Raw genomic sequence first — 19880 nt, forward strand, 5'->3', positions numbered from 1 at the left:
GGGCCTCAAAATGTCTCCCCTCAAAATGTTTAATATAACATATCGCATTTTCAGTAATTTCCTGTACATTTGGCTGTTCCAAGCAAGTCCAGGTAATTTTGGTAATTATAGTTAAGTTCTAATAAAAAATACTCAGTAATATAGGCCTAGATTTGAGGTGACAAGCAGCTCTAATGACCATAGATCGTTAGTGATGCACATGGGATGCATAGTTATGTCTGAAGAAGGATCAGGTCTTTTAGGTCATTAATATGCAAAATCTGCTCCATTCTTCATGCTGCTGGGGCATTGTGGGTACCACAGTGCAGCGGTCGGGGACCCATCTCCAGACATTGTGCTAGACCTGCTCAGGATCATAGCTGTAGGATTTTTACCTGTGGTGAATGTTTTGATTGAATGTGGTTATCGGAGTCGTCGGAGGAAACTCACCAGGGACAGGAAAAATCCTGACCTCCTTGCTGTGAGGTGAGAGTGCTAGCCACTCTGCCACCATGTCGCTTTTGGTCCTGTTTTGGTCCTGTTTTGGTCCTGTTTTGGTCCTGTTTTGGTCCTGATTTGGTCCTGTTTTGGTCCTGTTTTGGTCCTGTTTTGGTCCTGATTTGGTCCTGTTTTGGTCCTGTTTTGGTCCTGATTTGGTCTTGTTTTGGTCCTGATTTGGTCTTGTTTTGGTCCTGTTTTGGTCCTGTTTTGGTCTTGATTTGGTTCTGTTTTGGTCCTGTTTTGGTCCTATTTTGGTCCTGATTTGGTCCTGTTTTGGTCCTGATTTGGTCCTGTTTTGGTCCTGTTTTGGTCCTGATTTGGTCCTGATTTGGTCCTGTTTTGGTCCTGTTTTGGTCCTGATTTGGTCCTGATTTGGTCCTGTTTTGGTCCTGTTTTGGTCCTGTTTTGGTCCTGATTTGGTCCTGATTTGGTCCTGATTTGGTCCTGTTTTGGTCCTGTTTTGGTCCTGTTTTGGTCCTGATTTGGTCCTGATTTGGTCCTGTTTTGGTCCTGTTTTGGTCCTGTTTTGGTCCTGATTTGGTCCTGATTTGGTCCTGATTTTGTCCTGTTTTGGCCCTGCTTCAGTCCCAGTTTTCGTCCACTTAAAATAAAACATCAAGTTTTGATAAACATTTAGTCAGAAACTGGTTTGGAGTCCACTCCAGGTCTGAACCAGGTTTGAACTAAGTCCAAACCAGGTGTGAGTCTTCACCAACAGCTGTTGGTCACATGCCTGTGTTTAGTCCAGGTTTAGTCTGGGTTTATGGTCCTCTTGGGTCTGGCCGTAAATATGGTTGTTCTTTATGATTCTTATGATTCGATCATCCAGATGTGAGGGGCCGAGCCGGCCTTGGACCCAAGGACTGTTTTTAGACCAACACTGACCTTCCTCTGGGATTGTAGAAGATTCAGTTGTATCATCTGGACTCTTCGACTCTCATCCAAGAGTCATTCTCAATCTGAGAATCCAGACCGGGAACTCGGATATTTATCCTTCTCTGGGTAGGCCCTGCCCACCGGGTGGGACCTCCTGATTAAGTCCTGATTAAATCCTGGTTTAGATTCATTATCATAATGCAGGTTTGCCATTGTCAATGAACAAAACTCACAAACTAGGAACTTGCTTTGGCATTAAAGTCAACATACAGCAATGAATAATAATAATAATAATAATAGCAAAATATTTAAAATAAGGCATGCATCAAATTTAAACAATATTAATAAAATAAAAATAGACTATATATATACACATAATTTACTGTTTACAGAATTCACAGAAATAGTGCCAAAAGTGAACAGTGTAATGAACAGTTGTTGATTTAAATTATATTTAAAATGACAAGTGTTAGGAAGTGTTCATGAGTCCAACGGCAGAGGGAAAGAAACTTATGGCGGGAGGTTCTGGACCGGATGGACCGTAGCCTCCTGAGGGGAGTGGCCTCCTGCCTGAGGGGAGTGGCTTCCTGCCTGAGGGGAGTGGCCTCCTGCCTGAGGGGAGTGGCCTCCTGCCTGAGGGGAGTGGCTTCCTGCCTGAGGGGAGTGGCCTCCTGCCTGAGGGGAGTGGCCTCCTGCCTGAGGGGAGTGGCTTCCTGCCTGAGGGGAGTGGCCTCCTGCCTGAGGGGAGTGGCTTCCTGCCTGAGGGGCGTGGCCTCCTGCCTGAGGGGAGTGGCCTCTTGCCTGAGAGGAGTGGCTTCCTGCCTGAGGGGAGTGGCCTCCTGCCTGAGGGGAGTGGCTTCCTGCCTGAGGGGCGTGGCCTCCTGCCTGAGGGGAGTGGCCTCTTGCCTGAGAGGAGTGGCCTCCTGCCTGAGGGGAGTGGCTCAAATCGTCCGTATCCAGGTGAGAAGTGTCGGCTGTGATCCAACCTGCTCGTCCCAGAGTCCTGGAGACGTTCAGGTCCTGCAGAGATGGATGTCTGAAGTCGATCACCTTCTCAGCAGAGCCACAATACACTGTAGTCTCTGTTTGTCCCTGGCTGTGGGTCCAGCGTACCACACGGTGATGGAGGAGGTGATTGAGGAGGTGGAGGAGGAGGTGGAGGAGGTGATGGAGGAGGTGATGGAGGAGGTGATGGAATAGGTGGAGGAGGTGAGGATGGACTCAATGATGGCCGTGTAGAACTGCACCATCATCTAGACCTTGTTTGGACCTGGTTTAAACCTAGTTTAAATCTAGTTTAGTCCTGGTTTAGTCCTGGTTTAGTCCTGGTTTAGTCCTGGTTTAGTCCTGGTTTAGTCCTGGTTTAGTCCTGGTTTAGTCCTGGTTTAGTCCGGGTTTAGTCCGGGTTTAGTCCGGGTTTAGTCCTGGTTTAGTCCTGGTTTAGTCCTGGTCTTGGTCTCAGGTGGGACTGTGAGGCGTCACTAAGTTCTTCTTGAAGACGGTTCATTATTCCGATTATTCCAGGCATGATTCCCAACGGACTCCAACATCCTGAGTCCAGATCTAAGGGAGACTTGGACTAGACCAGGGCTAAACCAAGACTAAACCAGGACTAGAGCTTTAGTCTCTGCTTCTTCTTTTTTTTTCTTGGAAAAAATCCCCAAATAAAATTTTTAAACCATAGAAATAAACCCTGAATTTTTTTTGTAAATTGTTTCACATTTATGTGTAATACTGTATATTTTAGTGAGGATGTTATATTGGATGTTGTAGTAATTAATTTGTCAACAATATTTAATATTCTTTATTGATGTGGTCATGTATTTATTATGTAAAGCCTTGTTACAGTGATAGTGAAATTATTACATCAAACACAACAGTACAGAGTAGATTTACATGTCCCAAATACGTGACATTTTTGCCATTTTTACACATACATTTTTTATGTGATGACTTGAGTCTCTAGTTTCACCAAATCTTTTTGCCTTTGGGTAATTACATGGACTATGCTCTTCTATTTGAGTCTGGTAATTGTATTTTGAAGCAACAGTACTTATACTGTAGTACAATGTGACTCACCTCTGCACTATAGAGACTGGCGGAGAAACAGCGTCCTCTGCTGGACACTTTACACTCTGCAGACGTGTCATTTTACACTTTCAAAATAAATAAAACTAAAATATATACTCTGAGAAAATAATAATACATTGAACATATCTACAAAAGCACAAAGTTTACAGAATAATACGTACAACAAAGAAAGCAGATTAAATGTGGGGAATCTTTCATATTTTGCGACAGCGCGGATTTTGAGTCAGTCGCGTGAGGAGCTGAGCACAACGTCTGTAAACTGAGGAGAGAAGGATTTAATATGTCAAATAGAACAAGGAAAAATAACAAAATACTGTGCCATTAGAAGAAGTAGTTGTAATGATGGAAAGTCTTGCAAAAGTAAATGATTTTACAGTGGATACTTTTTACTCCACTACAGTTTCAAACTGGACTGAAAAATAACTTTCCTCCAGAATTTTAATCTGAAATGGATGAGGAATAATTTTTTCAGCACATTCAAAACTTTTTACGAGAAAATTTTCCGTTCAAGAAAGAAAAATTGTTTAAAGTTAATTTCCTTTCCGGATCAATAAAATATTTGTCTGTGTTTGTCTGAATAAAAATAATTCAGTTTCAGCTTCTTTTGATCAAAAATCTGCCACATTTTTATCCAGATCACTTCATTTTATGCTTTTATCGTCAATGTCCAACACGTTTACATTTTCACTCTGAAAGTACTTTTTTAAACCAGTAATTCAATAACACTAACTAGTATTAACAATTATTTTAGTGATTTAGAATTAATGTTATGAAATTGGGCGACTGGAGACTTCTAAATGTAGACTATTTACAAATAAAGTGTATTGATAAAAAACGGAAAAGATAATTTTTTGGACATTTTGATTTGTCTTAAAATGTATGTTTGTATGTGACTGTCACGATTACTTTTACTGAAGTCTCTATAGTCACTAATTAATTAACTAATTGAGTATTTCCTCCACCGTGAGCAGTAGTAGTAGTAGTAGTAGTAGTACTCACAGTTTGGTGTTGTACAGTCTCGGCTGCTATGGTACAATCTGTAGAAGTGTCTCTTGCATTTAGGATCAAAGTACAGAGGACCTACAACACAGTATATATTTAGTACTATTTAAAATACTAGTACACTACAACTACTGCTATATTTTAAACCTTGTTAAGACATTTCTTTTGTTTGGCTCCAGATGAAATGAACTGAGCCCGCCCCCTCTCACCTGTCAGGTGTCTGATGAACTTCTCTTTGTGTCGAGGCTCTAAGTCTGAAAACACAATAACTCTGTGAACAATACTGAAGAATATCAGGATAACAACCACGTCTGAGAAGGGTCCAGCCTGGTACTCCTTGTACTCCATGTACCACTGCACTTCTCTACTTGTGACCAGGACATTCTTTAAAGGGATCCGCTTACTAAAATATTTTTCATTTCAGTAATTTAGTATAATGATTTAAAAAGGACTTGAATCTTGCAAAACAATACCTTGGTCCTACCTCTAGTAGTACCTTATTTGACCGTCTACAGCTCTACTACTACAAAAAACATTTCCCCTTTTTAAACTGAAATGGAGGGATCAGGTTCACTGCAGACGCTGCACCGATCCTCCTGTCAATCTCATTATCTCTCTATTGGGCTAGAACCAGAAGAGAGAGAGAGAGGACAGAGACTGATAAATTGTGTTTGAAAGTTTGGTGTGTGAAGTGGTACCATATATTAAGTATTTATCACAAACAGGACAAGACAAGTAAACACTAGACTGGCCATTCACAAAATGTGATCACAATGGTTCACTTTTAGTTTGGCTGAACCAAGATGTTGTTTCATTCGTTACAGCAGCGTCTCGATCTCCCTCTGTACGAAGCATTAGCAGGAACTTGGCAAAGGTAGGTGGGTTTGGCTTGCGCTGTTTCATTTGCAACTTGGAGATTGCTGGGTTTGAGGTTGTGACCTTGTGACCACAACTCCAAGCAGCCGCATTGACAATTGAGGTCGAGAACTCAGTCCATTCGGATTCAATGTCTCCAGCCTCCTCCAGAATCTGGGTGAAGCTCTTCACAAAGTATGAGTTGAAGAGCCTGATGACAGTGGACTCTGCAAGACATTCCCAACAGGTTTGGGTCTGCCAAATCTGTCTGGATTCCTCCTCCGCCAGGTCATCCAACTCACCAGTAGGTAGTGATCGGATGACATTTCTGCCTCTCTCTTCACTTGAGTGTCCAGGACACGTGGCCGAAGGTCAGATGACATGACAACAAGGTTGATCATTGGCCTCCACCTTTGTGCTCGATAGACACCCTTGTGCTCGATGGACACCCTTGTGCTCGATGGACACCCTTGTGCTCGATGGACACCCTTGTGCTCGATGGACACCCTTGTGCTCGATGGACACCCTTGTGCTCGATGGACACCCTTGTGCTCGATAGACACCCTTGTGCCAGATGGACACCCTTGTGCTCGATGGACACCCTTGTGCTCGATGGACACCCTCGTGCTTGATGGACACCCTCGTGCTTGATAGACACCCTCGTGCTTGATGGACACCCTCGTGCTTGATGGACACGTTCTATGTCTCCAGAGCCAGTTTCTGTGTCTGGAGTTCTGCGTGTTCTGAAAGTTATACGTTGGAGAACTCTTGCGTTACCAATAATAAAGTTAGTGTATTTCCCTTGTTCATTCACGCAAAGCAAAGTGAGGTAAAACCTGACGTGAGTCCTTCATTCGTTTGGAAATGTCTCCTCTGAACCTGAGGCTGCCATTACTATTATAACACTGAAGCAAAAACCAGACCTGACACAAGGGGGCGGGGCTGCCGGCCTGGCTCTCACCACAGAAACATAATCATTAAATGATCAAATAAACAAGCAAATCAAATGTGTTTGACTGAGCTTTATTTATCTTTTAAGTTGACAGATTAGCTCAAAACAAAGCCACAGAAGAAGCAGGTCTGGGCCTGTGCTCAAGCAGCTAAAACAACATTAGTGCTTTAGCAAGAGCAGCGACGCACAACAACAGAACACGCTTGTTTTAAGATAAGATAAGATAAGGTAATATAACCTTTATTTGTCCCACAAGGGGGAAATTTTACCTAATCTGTGTTTTGCAACACAGATTAGGTACAAAAACAGAATAGGAACAGAAGTATGATAATAACAACTGATAGCTTAGAAACAACTCTTATAATGTTAATAATAACACTCTTAAGTACAGCTGTTATATGGACAGAAAATATTGCACTATAATGTCATCATCCTGATGATATTGTCACAGAATTGCACACAGTATTGCACATGATTTTGAAAGCTGAATGAGAGTGTTCACTGTAGAGTCTGACAGCACCAGAAGGAAAGACCTTCACACAGCGAGGGATCTGTCTCTGAAGCTGCTCCAGAGAGGACAGAGTGTCCTGCAGAGAGGGACAGAGAGGACAGAGTGTCCTGCAGAGGGTGAGAGAGTGGACAGAGTGTCCTGCAGAGGGCGACAGAGAGGACAGAGTGTCTGCAGAGGGTGACAGAGTGGACAGAGTGTCCTGCAGAGGGTGACAGAGTGGACAGAGTGTCCTGCAGGGGTGGACAGAGAGGACAGAGTGTCCTGCAGAGGGTGAGAGAGAGAGGACAGAGTGTCCTGCAGAGGGTGAGAGAGAGGACAGAGTGTCCTGCAGAGGGTGGACAGAGAGGACAGAGTGTCCTGCAGAGGGTGGACAGAGAGGACAGAGTGTCCTGCAGAGGGTGGACAGAGAGGACAGAGTGTCCTGCAGAGGGTGAGAGAGTGGACAGAGTGTCTTGCAGAGGGTGAGAGAGATGACAGAGTGTCTTGCAGAGGGTGAGAGAGAGGACAGAGTGTCCTGCAGAGGGTGAGAGAGAGAGGACAGAGTGTCCTGCAGAGGGTGAGAGAGAGGACAGAGTGTCCTGCAGAGGGTGGACAGAGAGGACAGAGTGTCCTGCAGAGGGTGAGAGAGAGAGAGGACAGAGTGTCCTGCAGAGGGTGGACAGAGAGGACAGAGTGTCCTGCAGAGGGTGAGAGAGAGAGAGGACAGAGTGTCCTGCAGAGGGTGGACAGAGAGGACAGAGTGTCCTGCAGAGGGTGGACAGAGAGGACAGAGTGTCCTGCAGAGGGTGAGAGAGTGGACAGAGTGTCTTGCAGAGGGTGAGAGAGAGGACAGAGTGTCCTGCAGGGGTGGACAGAGAGGACAGAGTGTCCTGCAGAGGGTGAGAGAGAGGACAGAGTGTCCTGCAGGGGTGGACAGAGAGGACAGAGTGTCCTGCAGAGGGTGAGAGAGTGGACAGAGTGTCCTGCAGAGGGTGAGAGAGTGGACAGAGTGTCCTGCAGAGGGTGAGAGAGTGGACAGAGTGTCCTGCAGAGGGCGACAGAGAGGACAGAGTGTCCTGCAGAGGGTGAGAGAGTGGACAGAGTGTCCTGCAGGGGTGGACAGAGAGGACAGAGTGTCCTGCAGAGGGTGAGAGAGTGGACAGAGTGTCCTGCAGAGGGTGAGAGAGTGGACAGAGTGTCCTGCAGAGGGTGAGAGAGAGGACAGTGTGTCCTGCAGAGGGTGAGAGAGAGGACAGAGTGTCCTGCAGAGGGTGAGAGAGAGGACAGAGTGTCCTGCAGAGGGTGAGAGAGTGGACAGAATGTCCTGCAGAGGGTGAGAGAGAGGACAGAGTGTCCTGCAGAGGGTGAGAGAGAGGACAGAGTGTCCTGCAGAGGGTGAGAGAGAGAGGACAGAGTGTCCTGCAGAGGGTGGACAGAGAGGACAGAGTGTCCTGCAGAGGGTGAGAGAGAGGACAGAGTGTCCTGTAGGGGTGGACAGAGAGGACAGAGTGTCCTGCAGAGGGTGAGAGAGAGTGGACAGAGTGTCCTGCAGAGGGTGAGAGAGAGGACAGAGTGTCCTGCAGGGGTGGACAGAGAGGACAGAGTGTCCTGCAGAGGGTGAGAGAGAAGACAGAGTGTCCTGCAGGGGTGGACAGAGAGGACAGAGTGTCCTGCAGAGGGTGAGAGAGAGGACAGAGTGTCCTCTAGGGATGGACAGAGAGGACAGAGTGTCCTGCAGGGGTGGACAGAGAGGACAGAGTGTCCTGCAGAGGGTGAGAGAGAGGACAGAGTGTCCTGCAGTGGTGGACAGAGAGGACAGAGTGTCCTGCAGAGGGTGAGAGAGATGACAGAGTGTCCTGCAGGGGTGGACAGAGAGGACAGAGTGTCCTGCAGAGGGTGAGAGAGAGGACAGAGTGTCCTGCAGAGGGTGAGAGAGAGGACAGAGTGTCCTGCAGAGGGTGAGAGAGAGGACAGAGTGTCCTGCAGATGGTGGACAGAGAGGACAGAGTGTCCTGCAGAGGGTGAGAGAGAGGACAGAGTGTCCTGCAGAGGGTGAGAGAGAGAGGACAGAGTGTCCTGCAGAGGGTGAGAGAGAGGACAGAGTGTCCTGCAGAGGGTGGACAGAGAGGACATAGTGTCCTGCAGAGGGTGAGAGAGAGAGAGGACAGAGTGTCCTGCAGAGGGTGGACAGAGAGGACAGAGTGTCCTGCAGAGGGTGGACAGAGAGGACAGAGTGTCTTGCAGAGGGTGAGAGAGAGGACAGAGTGTCCTGCAGGGGTGGACAGAGAGGACAGAGTGTCCTGCAGAGGGTGAGAGAGAGGACAGAGTGTCCTGCAGGGGTGGACAGAGAGGACAGAGTGTCCTGCAGAGGGTGAGAGAGAGAGGAAAGGAGTGTCCTGCAGAGGGTGGACAGAGAGGACAGAGTGTCCTGCAGAGGGTGAGAGAGAGAGGACAGAGTGTCCTGCAGAGGGTGGACAGAGAGGACAGAGTGTCCTGCAGAGGGTGAGAGAGTGGACAGAGTGTCTTGCAGAGGGTGAGAGAGTGGACAGAGTGTCCTGCAGAGGGTGAGAGAGAGGACAGAGTGTCCTGCAGAGGGTGGACAGAGAGGACAGAGTGTCCTGCAGAGGGTGAGAGAGAGAGGACAGAGTGTCCTGCAGAGGGTGGACAGAGAGGACAGAGTGTCCTGCAGAGGGTGAGAGAGTGGACAGAGTGTCTTGCAGAGGGTGAGAGAGAGGACAGAGTGTCCTGCAGGGGTGGACAGAGAGGACAGAGTGTCCTGCAGAGGGTGAGAGAGTGGACAGAGTGTCCTGCAGAGGGTGAGAGAGTGGACAGAGTGTCCTGCAGGGGTGGACAGAGAGGACAGAGTGTCCTGCAGAGGGTGAGAGAGTGGACAGAGTGTCCTGCAGAGGGTGAGAGAGTGGACAGAGTGTCCTGCAGGGGTGGACAGAGAGGACAGAGTGTCCTGCAGAGGGTGAGAGAGTGGACAGAGTGTCCTGCAGAGGGTGAGAGAGTGGACTGAGTGTCCTGCAGAGGGTGAGAGAGAGGACAGTGTCCTGCAGAGGGTGGACAGAGAGGACAGAGTGTCCTGCAGAGGGTGAGAGAGAGGACAGAGTGTCCTGCAGAGGGTGAGAGAGAGGACAGAGTGTCCTGCAGAGGGTGAGAGAGAGGACAGAGTGTCCTGCAGAGGGTGGACAGAGAGGACAGAGTGCCCTGCAGAGGGTGAGAGAGAGGACAGAGTGTCCTGCAGAGGGTGGACAGAGAGGACAGAGTGTCCTGCAGAGGGTGAGAGAGAGGACAGAGTGTCCTGCAGAGGGTGAGAGAGAGGACAGAGTGTCCTGCAGAGGGTGAGAGAGAGAGGACAGAGTGTCCTGCAGAGGGTGAGAGAGAGGACAGAGTGTCCTGCAGAGGGTGAGAGAGAGAGGACAGAGTGTCCTGCAGAGGGTGAGAGAGAGAGGACAGAGTGTCCTGCAGAGGGTGAGAGAGAGAGGACAGAGTGTCCTGCAGAGGGTGAGAGAGAGGACAGAGTGTCCTGCAGAGGGTGAGAGAGAGAGGACAGAGTGTCCTGCAGAGGGTGAGAGAGAGGACAGAGTGTCCTGCAGAGGGTGAGAGAGAGAGGACAGAGTGTCCTGCAGAGGGTGAGAGCGCTGAAGCGCTGTAATTCAGTGAAATCAGTCTCACATTTACTCCTCAGGTACAAAATAGTGGAAATAAAGAAGACGTTTTTTCTGAACGTGCAGCTGAAAGTTTCTGTCTCCTTGTCACTAGTTGCGTGGTAAATGCTCACGATACGCTGAGCTCTGGGATGAGGAGATGATGACGTAACCAAAACTTTAAAAAAAATTATATCATATTTTGTGAACCGAATGCTTTGAAAATAATTTGAAGTTTTCACTTGATATTTGTGTCAATCCTGAAATATTAATCCTCGAGTTCCTATTGTTAGCAATTGAATTATATTATAATTCATGAATTGCCTTGAAAGTAGAAAAGCGCTGTATAAATGTGAGCATTTACCAGTTACATGGTGTCGTAACACGAGGTGATATTGGGGTGATATTGGGGTGATATTGGGGTGATATTAGGGTGATATTGGGGTGATATTAGGGTGATATTGGGGTGATATTAGGGTGATATTTGGGTGATATTGGGGGTGATATTGTGGGTGATATTGGGGGTGATATTGGGGTGATATTAGGGTGATATTGGGGTGATATTAGGGTGATATTGGAGTGATATTAGGGTGATATTGGGGTGATATTGGGGTGATATTGGGGGTGATATTGGGGGTGATATTGGGGGTGATATTGGGGTGATATTAGGGTGATATTGGGGTGATATTAGGGTGATATTTGGGTGATATTGGGGGTGATATTGTGGGTGATATTGGGGGTGATATTGGGGTGATATTAGGGTGATATTGGGGTGATATTAGGGTGATATTGGAGTGATATTAGGGTGATATTGGGGTGATATTGGGGTGATATTGGGGGTGATATTGGGGGTGATATTGGGGGTGATATTGGGGTGATATTAGGGTGATATTGGGGTGATATTAGGGTGATATTGGGGTGATATTAGGGTGATATTGGGGTGATATTAGGGTGATATTAGGGTGATATTGGGGTGATATTGGGGTGATATTAGGGTGATATTGGGGTGATATTAGGGTGATATTTGGGTGATATTGGGGTGATATTGGGGGTGATATTGGGCGTGATATTGGGGTGATATTAGGGTGATATTGGGGTGATATTAGGGTGATATTGGGGTGATATTAGGGTGATATTGGGGTGATATTGGGGGTGATATTGGGGGTGATATTGGGGGTGATATTGGGGGTGATATTGGGGGTGATATTGGGGGTGATATTGGGGTGATATTGGGGTGATATTGGGGGTGATATTAGGGTGATATTAGGGTGATATTGGGGTGAAATTAGGGTGATATTGGGGTGATATTAGGGTGATATTGGGGTGATATTGGGGTGATATTAGGGTGATATTGGGGTGATATTAGGGTGATATTGGGGTGATATTTGGGTGATATTGGGGGTGATATTGGGCGTGATATTGGGGTGATATTAGGGTGATATTGGGGTGATATTAGGGTGATATTGGGGTGATATTGGGGGTGATATTGGGGTGATATTGGGGGTGATATTGGGGGTGATATTGGGGGTGATATTGGGGTGATATTAGGGTGATATTGGGGTGATATTAGGGTGATATTGGGGTGATATTAGGGTGATATTGGGGTGATATTGGGGTGATATTGGGGTGATATTGGGGGTGATATTGGGGGTGATATTGGGGGTGATATTGGGGGTGATATTGGGGGTGATATTGGGGTGATATTAGGGTGATATTGGGGTGATATTAGGGTGATATTGGAGTGATATTAGGGTGATATTGGGGTGATATTAGGGTGATATTAGGGTGATATTGGGGTGATATTGGGGTGATATTGGGGTGATATTGGGGTGATATTAGGGTGATATTTGGGTGATATTGGGGTGATATTGGGGGTGATATTGGGCGTGATATTGGGGTGATATTAGGGTGATATTGGGGTGATATTAGGGTGATATTGGGGTGATATTAGGGTGATATTGGGGTGATATTGGGGGTGATATTGGGGTGATATTGGGGGTGATATTGGGGGTGATATTGGGGGTGATATTGGGGGTGATATTGGGGTGATATTGGGGTGATATTGGGGGTGATATTAGGGTGATATTAGGGTGATATTGGGGTGATATTAGGGTGATATTGGGGTGATATTGGGGTGATATTGGGGTGATATTGGGGTGATATTAGGGTGATATTGGGGGTGATATTGGGGGTGATATTGGGGTGATATTGGGGTGATATTGGGGTGATATTAGGGTGATATTGGGGGTGATATTGGGGTGATATTGGGGGTGATATTGGGGGTGATATTGGGGTGATATTAGGGTGATATTGGGGTGATATTGGGGTGATATTGGGGTGATATTGGGGTGATATTTGGGTGATATTGGGGTGATATTGGGGGTGATATTGGGGTGATATTAGGGTGATATTGGGGTGATATTAGGGTGATATTGGGGTGATATTAGGGTGATATTGGGGTGATATTGGGGTGATATTAGGGTGATATTGGGGTGATATTAGGGTGATATTTGGGTGATATTGGGGTGATATTGGGGTGATATTAGGGTGATATTGGGGTGATATTGGGGGTGTTATTGGGGTGATATTGGGGGTGATATTGGGGGTGATATTGGGGGTGATATTGGGGGTGATATTGGGGGTGATATTGGGGTGATATTGGGGTGATATTGGGGGTGATATTAGGGTGATATTGGGGTGATATTAGGGTGATATTGGGGTGATATTGGGGTGATATTAGGGTGATATTGGGGTGATATTAGGGTGATATTGGGGGTGATATTGGGGGTGATATTGGGGTGATATTGGGGTGATATTAGGGTGATATTGGGGGTGATATTGGGGGTGATATTGGGGGTGATATTGGGGGTGATATTGGGGTGATATTAGGGTGATATTGGGGTGATATTGGGGTGATATTAGGGTGATATTAGGGTGATATTGGGGTGATATTGGGGGTGATATTGGGGTGATATTGGGGTGATATTGGGGGTGATATTGGGGGTGATATTGGGGGTGATATTGGGGGTGATATTGGGGGTGATATTGGGGTGATATTGGGGTGATATTGGGGGTGATACTGGGGGTGATATTGGGGGTGATATTGGGGTGATATTGGGGGTGATATTGGGGTGATATTGGGGTGATATTGGGGTGATATTGGGGTGATATTGGGGGTGATATTGGGGGTGATATTGGGGTGATATTAGGGTGATATTGGGGTGATATTAGGGTGATATTGGGGTGATATTAGGGTGATATTGGGGTGATATTGGAGGTGATATTGGGGTGATATTGGGGGTGATATTGGGGGTGATATTGGGGGTGATAGTGGGGGTGATATTGGGGTGATATTGGGGGTGATATTGGGGGTGATATTGGGGGTGATATTAGGGTGATATTGGGGTGATATTGGGGTGATATTAGGGTGATATTTGGGTGATATTGGGGTGATATTGGGGGTGATATTGGGGTGATATTGGGGTGATATTGGGGTGATATTAGGGTGATATTGGGGTGATATTAGGGTGGTATTGGGGTGATATTGGGGTGATATTGGGGTGATATTAGGGTGATATTAGGGTGATATTGGGGTGATATTGGGGTGATATTAGGGTGATATTGGGGGTGATATTGGGCGTGATATTGGGGTGATATTAGGGTGATATTGGGGTGATATTAGGGTGATATTAGGGTGATATTGGGGTGATATTAGGGTGATATTGGGGTGATATTGGGGGTGATATTGGGGGTGATATTGGGGGTGATATTGGGGGTGATATTGGGGGTGATATTGGGGTGATATTAGGGTGATATTGGGGTGATATTAGGGTGATATTGGGGTGATATTAGGGTGATATTGGGGTGATATTAGGGTGATATTGGGGTGATATTGGAGGTGATATTGGGGTGATATTGGGGGTGATATTGGGGGTGATATTGGGGGTGATATTGGGGGTGATATTGGGGTGATATTGGGGTGATATTAGGGTGATATTGGGGTGATATTGGGGGTGATATTGGGGTGATATTAGGGTGATATTGGGGTGATATTAGGGTGATATTGGGGTGATATTAGGGTGATATTGGGGTGATATTTGGGTGATATTGGGGTGATATTGGGGGTGATATTGGGCGTGATATTGGGGTGATATTAGGGTGATATTGGGGTGATATTAGGGTGATATTGGGGTGATATTAGGGTGATATTGGGGTGATATTGGGGGTGATATTGGGGTGATATTGGGGGTGATATTGGGGGTGATATTGGGGGTGATATTGGGGTGATATTTGGGTGATATTGGGGGTGATATTGGGGGTGATATTAGGGTGATATTGGGGTGATATTAGGGTGATATTGGGGTGATATTAGGGTGATATTGGGGTGATATTAGGGTGATATTGGGGTGATTTTGGGGTGATATTAGGGTGATATTGGGGTGATATTAGGGTGATATTGGGCGTGATATTGGGGTGATATTGGGGGTGATATTGGGCGTGATATTGGGGTGATATTAGGGTGATATTGGGGTGATATTAGGGTGATATTGGGGTGATATTAGGGTGATATTAGGGTGATATTGGGGGTGATATTGGGGTGATATTAGGGGTGATATTGGGGGTGATATTGGGGTGATATTAGGGGTGATATTGGGGGTGATATTGGGGGTGATATTGGGGTGATATTGGGGTGATATTGGGGTGATATTAGGGTGATATTGGGGGTGATATTGGGGTGATATTGGGGGTGATATTGGGGTGATATTAGGGTGATATTGGGGTGATATTGGGGTGATATTAGGGTGATATTAGGGTGATATTGGGGGTGATATTGGGGTGATATTGGGGTGATATTGGGGGTGATATTGGGGGTGATATTGGGGGTGATATTGGGGGTGATATTGGGGTGATATTGGGGGTGATATTGGGGGTGATATTGGGGTGATATTGGGGTGATATTGGGGTGATATTGGGGGTGATATTGGGGTGATATTGGGGTTGATATTGGGGGTGATATTGGGGGTGATATTGGGGTGATATTGGGGGTGATATTGGGGGTGATATTGGGGGTGATATTGGGGGTGATATTGGGGTGATATTGGGGGTAATACTGGGGGTGATACTGGGGGTGATATTAGGGTGATATTGGGGTGATATTAGGGTGATATTGGGGTGACATTGGGGTGATATTGGGGGTGATATTGGGGGTGATATTGGGGTGATATTGGGGTTATATTGGGGTGATATTAGGGTGATATTGGGGTGATATTGGAGGTGATATTGGGGTGATATTGGGGGTGATATTGGGGGTGATATTGGGGGTGATATTGGGGTGATATTAGGGTGATATTGGGGGTGATATTGGGGGTGATATTAGGGTGATATTGGGGTGATTTTAGGGTGATATTGGGGTGATATTAGGGTGATATTGGGGTGATATTAGGGTGATATTGGGGTGATATTGGGGGTGATATTGGGGTGATATTGGGGTGATATTGGGGTGATATTGGGGTGATATTAGGGTGATATTGGGGTGATATTAGGGTGATATTGGGGTGATATTGGGGTGATATTAGGGTGATATTGGGGTGATATTGGGGTGATATTGGGGGTGATATTGGGGTGATATTGGGGGTGATATTGGGGTGATATTGGGGTGATATTGGGGGTGATATTGGGGTGATATTGGGGGTAATAATTAGGGTGATATTGGGGTGAGATGATAAGTCCATATATATATTCTTGACTGGCTCCAGCCCCGCCCTCCTGAACAGGATTCTAAACAGATGTGAGGAGGGTCCAGCCTGGTACTGGATTTAGAAAGTCACTTTCCACTTCATTTTTGAATAAATATTTGATGGTGTTTTTGATAAGAGACTGTTACTATGACAACGGCCTTATCTAAGGTCTGGACTTCATTAAAGCACCACGCTGACTACAGTGCAGTACACTGTGTACTTTTGTACTTATCACTGCAGCAGAATAAACAGTCTCTGGGCCAAACCACAGGATTAGAGTGAGTGACTGCGGAACAAAGGGAATGTGGACGTGGGAAAAGGCCAAAGATCCACCTGCAGGTGGATCACTGACTTCCTGACAGAGGCAGTGCGTGCAGCTGAGGAAGAATGTCTCAGACACTCTATCAGCACAGGTGCTCCACAGGGCTGTGTACTTTCTCCCCTGCTCTTCTCCTTGTACACAAACTGCTGCACCTCCAGCCACGACTCTGTGAAACTGATTAAGTTTATGGACGACAGCTCAGACGGGGATGAGTCCGGGCATCTGCTGAGGTAAAAAAGCTGCAGCGCAGATGATGGTGCAGCTCTACACGGCACATCACAGAGTCTATACATTTTATTCCTAGTTTGCAATTTTGTTCCCTGACAATGGAAACAAAACTTTTCTGATTCATATTTCTAATCTGAGACACCCTGACCTTACAGCTGCTCCAAGACATGATGGGGATCAGGTGTATTTACAAAAGTTAATTTTTTACCAGTTTTTAGTGGAGACTCCGCCCCCATCTTGGACAGGGGAAATTGACCAATCAGCTGTGAGCCACCATGAGGATGGTCCAATGGACTGAGATATTCAGAGCAGAGGAGGAACCAGAGCAGAGGGAGGGCGCGGCCTCGCATCACCCTGAGAGAGAGGAAAACCTACATTTACTTTTCCATTATTAAAGAGCAACTAAAGGCCAAGACCACTTTTTTAACTGATTAACTGTGTAAATGGGTCTAAAATAAATACACACACACATATATATATATATATATATATATATATATATATATATATATATATATAAATCTGACTTTTGGGTCCAAAGCTGTGCCTGTGTTGTCCTCTTTGGTTTCAACTGCAGCAGCTACATTTGAATTTGGTGATTGGACCTGCAGCCGCTGCTGAATCATACGCTCGGTCAGTACGTCACGACTGACCCCTGGGAGCCCCGCCCTTGTGTCGGATGTGGCGCAGAGGGGATGAGAACAGAGGGGTCCGAGCATTGTTATTAGCATCTTAGCATAGGGTGAACGTCAGCTCCTATCCAGATTAGGCAGCTGCTGTCAATCACCGGGCTAGAGCCCGCCTCCTCACCGGCTCCTCTCACGCCCCCGCCCCGCCCCCAAACCTCCGGGCACCGCCCACAGAGGAGTTTTGTGAAATTTTTCTTGCGGCTTAAGAAGGCTCTGCCACGTGTGTGAAGTGTTTTTTTTCTGGAATGTTCCACAGAAGGGCATTAAACGTTGATCTCCACGGAAACACCGGGGACTCCACCTAACCATTGAATAAAATGAAAAGACCTGTAATTGAAGAAAAGAAAGAACAGTCCAAAACCAAACTGTAGAACATTCCAGACAAAGCAATAACATGTTCATGAGACAAACAGTGACTAGTGCTTAGTGCACCTTCACCACATGTGAGTCTAAATGAGCCTTTATTGTCCCCCTAGGTACATTTGGTCTCTGCATTTTACCCGTCATTCAATGTCTCTGGGTTGATCCAGTCATGAGCAGTGGACCGACCATCGCCAATGTTTCTAGACTAAACTATTTGACAGTCCATCTCCTCAAAAGCCTGAGCAACAACATAAAGCAACAGAAACATCTGAAAATCAGCTCCTTTAGTCAGTGCAGAGTGTTACCTGTCTGAGGTGGAGGCTGCTTCATGGTCCTCCAGAGCTGCACTAGTCTTGGTTTAGATCCTGGATTTAGTCCTGGTCTTGGATGAGAGTTTGTCTTAGGTCCAGTTCTTCCTCCAGAGCAGGAAAGAAATGTGAGAAAGTGCAGGAAATACAGCCACACATTTGACCTGGAGGCGGGGCATCTGACCTGGAGGCGGGGCTCAGGCTGTGGCAGAGTGAGAGAGGCGAGATCAAACTGCAGTGTATATTTCAAATGTCAACTTTGAGAAATCAATTCATTATTTGTCACTGTTCAAAATTATAATAACTTAATTTCCCAGTTTCACATTTTTGTTTCTTTGTTCAAAGGTAAAGCAGCTCTGGTTCCATATTTTACTCTTGCACAAACGAAATAAACCACACTTCTCAATCACAACCGCAACAATTATTAAGCCGCTTCTGTGAAAATGCATGAATTAAGGTTAAGATATAATTTATGAATCCCTCATGAGGCATTTGACCATCTTTCAATGCCGCCGGGGCGACCAGTCTGGGGCGACCTGTCCGGGACGACCTGTCCGGGGCGACCTGTCCGGAGTGACCTGTCCGGGGCGACCTGTCCGGAGCGACCTGTCCGGAGCGACCTGTCCGGGGCGACCTGTCCGGGGCGACCTGTCCGGGGCGACCTGTCCGGAGCGACCTGTCCGGAGCGACCTGTCCGGGGCGACCTGTCCGGAGCGACCTGTCCGGGACGACCTGTCCGGAGTGACCTGTCCGGAGTGACCTGTCCGGGGCGACCTGTCCGGAGCGACCTGTCCGGAGTGACCTGTCCGGGGCGACCTGTCCGGAGCGACCTGTCCGGGACGACCTGTCCGGGACGACCTGTCCGGAGTGACCTGTCCGGGGCGACCTGTCCGGGACACATCTCCAGACCTTCAGCTCGTCATGGTCAGGACGACAGAAGCTGGAGGATTTGACCTGTTATGTTTTAGTTTGGGTCGAGAGCGGAAGATTTTCAGGAGATAAAGATCGGCTGAACATGAGAAGAAGAAAGTTTAAAGTCGATTAAACAATGTCATAGTGATGGACTTTTGAATCGTAGTTGAAGAGATTCAGAAAATGTATAAACAACCTGCTGAAAATGTGTTCAAATCAAATGAAATGGAATGATCCCATCGCACTGGCTCTTCTAAAACTCTGACATGTCAAAGAGGATTTTTCAGATTGTGTGACAAAGAAACTTCTGTTGCTCCAGTTCAAATGGAAGGATCAGCTGATCACGCCTCAGAACTGTGCAGTGAAGAACACATGACATGGAATCAAAGCAGAACAACAAGTCATATTTAATCAACATTGACCCCACTAAACGCCGGCCCGTGGCAAATACTCAATTAAACAATGTTCAAAACACTGATTTTAATTTAAATATATCAACATTTAAATCAAGAATCTGTGGGTTATTCACATACAAACATTTCTTTGGACAATTATAATATATTTGGTTGTGATGGACCCAGTAAAGGAGGCGGAGCACGAGGACTACTTCACCTTCCTTTCCACTTTTGATGATACTGAATTTCTATTTTTAGGTGAATATTGTTTGTTTGTCCAAAAAACAGTCTAAAAACATGTCATGAATGAACTGCTCCCACTTGACCCTAAAGACCCACTTAAAGCAACATTACTGGACATTATCTGAAGCATTAAGCCACAGAATGACCAATGTCTTTCCCCTGGATTTGAGTGACCGCGCTCCTATTGGATGAGCCCGGAACACAAAACGTGTTCAATCCAAATCAAGTATAACTTAAAATGTCCCATAAACATTTGAATGAATCAGAATCAGAATCAGAAAAGTGT

General features: G+C 46.4%; 1 long non-coding RNA gene across 1 annotated transcript; it reads right to left on the reverse strand.

The window, feature by feature from the left end:
- Positions 1 to 3615: 3615 nt before the first annotated feature.
- On the reverse strand, positions 3616 to 18128 carry LOC140364460 (uncharacterized). Its single transcript, XR_011927704.1, has 5 exons — positions 18042 to 18128; positions 16893 to 17038; positions 4659 to 4703; positions 4447 to 4527; positions 3616 to 3706 (listed from the first exon to the last, which is right to left on the reverse strand). It is a non-coding gene; the product is annotated as an uncharacterized lncRNA (long non-coding RNA).
- Positions 18129 to 19880: the final 1752 nt, after the last annotated feature.

The sequence above is a fragment of the Eucyclogobius newberryi genome, unplaced genomic scaffold (genome assembly GCF_026437365.1).
Source record: "Eucyclogobius newberryi isolate DKJ021-1_F unplaced genomic scaffold, fEucNew1.0.hap1 SCAF_1, whole genome shotgun sequence".
NCBI lineage: Eukaryota > Metazoa > Chordata > Actinopteri > Gobiiformes > Gobiidae > Eucyclogobius > Eucyclogobius newberryi.